Consider the following 1617-nt stretch of genomic DNA (forward strand, 5'->3'; position numbering starts at 1 on the left):
GTAGCGAATGGTAGAGGGGAAGCACACGAGTGGCACCGAACGAACAACGAAAGTTGGTGAACTTTTATAATAAAAAGGTCAAATAAGCAGGAGGCGTATGTGTAAAGAAATGCATTGTACCATAAAGTACGACCAGCTTAGCCTTTATCGCTTTTAAATCGTTTTTCATGCTTTAAAAACAAGCTTCGGTATCCTTTTTCAGTAAGTGTAAACATGTTCAGTTTTTCATCGAACCTGATTCATTGATTGAATAAAAGTCATTTTGTTTAGCAAATTGCATACATTTGTTGCGCGAATTGCATACATTCCTGTTAAAATTTGTGTGAGCGCCCAAATGTATGCAATTACCTAACATCTGCGTAAGCTTTTATTTCCTTTCCGATTGTGTACTTCTTTTTGCATATATTCTTTCTGGGAAAAAAAGATAACAGAAATTTAAACAATCTATTGTATTGTATTGTATTGTATTGTAATTCCTCACTGACAAATCCTCGACCTGGTGCTGTGCGAAATGACAAACAGCAATATACAAAATCATCGCAAACCCCCATTTACTCATCTCTTTATTGTGATGCCATAAATCCTACGCTAGCAGTAAATTTAAAGTAAACGCAACACACATCACACGGCCAATTAAAACCAACGAGCTTGTTTCGATTGGATAAACAACCCATCAAATTTATTGCATCAATTCACGCACAATCACACTCACACTCACACATCCATCCATTTGTTGCATTGACTGAGGCTTGCGTGTGTGTGTGTGTGAGGTGACGATTGTTTCCATATAAGTCATAAATCCCGCTGGGCTGGTGATATTTTTACACTTTATTTCTCTTTAAACGAACGCCTCCATTAGCAGCAGAGTTGCAAATTAATTGCTTCCTGCGGTTAAGGCAGGCAAGCAAGCCGGGTTGCAAAAAAAAAGGATTCCTTCGCCGCTTTTACGACCTCCTGAAAGCTATAAAGGAATGGCAATTTTATCGCAATATAAACATTTGATTTCTGGAGTCAATCGGGCTCATCATCATGGATGGGCAAGGACGATGATACTGCTGCTGCTGCTGCTGCCAATAGTTGCACACATGGCTAGCCCTAGCCCGTCAAACAGTGTGAGCGAGAGGCGAACGAAGCCTCACAAACGCTCATCCTCTTTCAGCCAAGCCGTGTCGCCGTGGAAACAATGTATGCCCGCATGTGAAACGAGAAAGACGAATGGTAAATATTTACCCACGGAGGAAACTAGTTTTCCCCGGACGGAGAGTCATGTTGGTTTTAGGTGCCGGCGACGGAGCGATATTGAAGCTGATGGGCTTGAAAATCAATCATCGTGTCAGAAGGCCGGTACCTTTACCGGCGCTGCTCGGATCGAATTTTGGGACAAAAACTAACTCAGCCCCAGCCACTGAGCGTTCTTGCTCTGATGATCCTTCATTTCGTAATCGTTTACCGAACGGTTATCCCGGTATTTGCAATCGTAGTGCCCATTATTAGACCGATATGATTGCCTGTTCTTGGGTACAGTTTTGCGCCCTAGCTGTCGACACGGTGACGACGATCTGGCCTGGTCTGTTTACCTTATCAAACGAGCTCATGTGGATGTTGGTGTGTTTATTT

This window comes from Anopheles coluzzii, chromosome 2, assembly GCF_943734685.1.
Source record: "Anopheles coluzzii chromosome 2, AcolN3, whole genome shotgun sequence".
In the NCBI taxonomy this organism is placed as follows: domain Eukaryota; kingdom Metazoa; phylum Arthropoda; class Insecta; order Diptera; family Culicidae; genus Anopheles; species Anopheles coluzzii.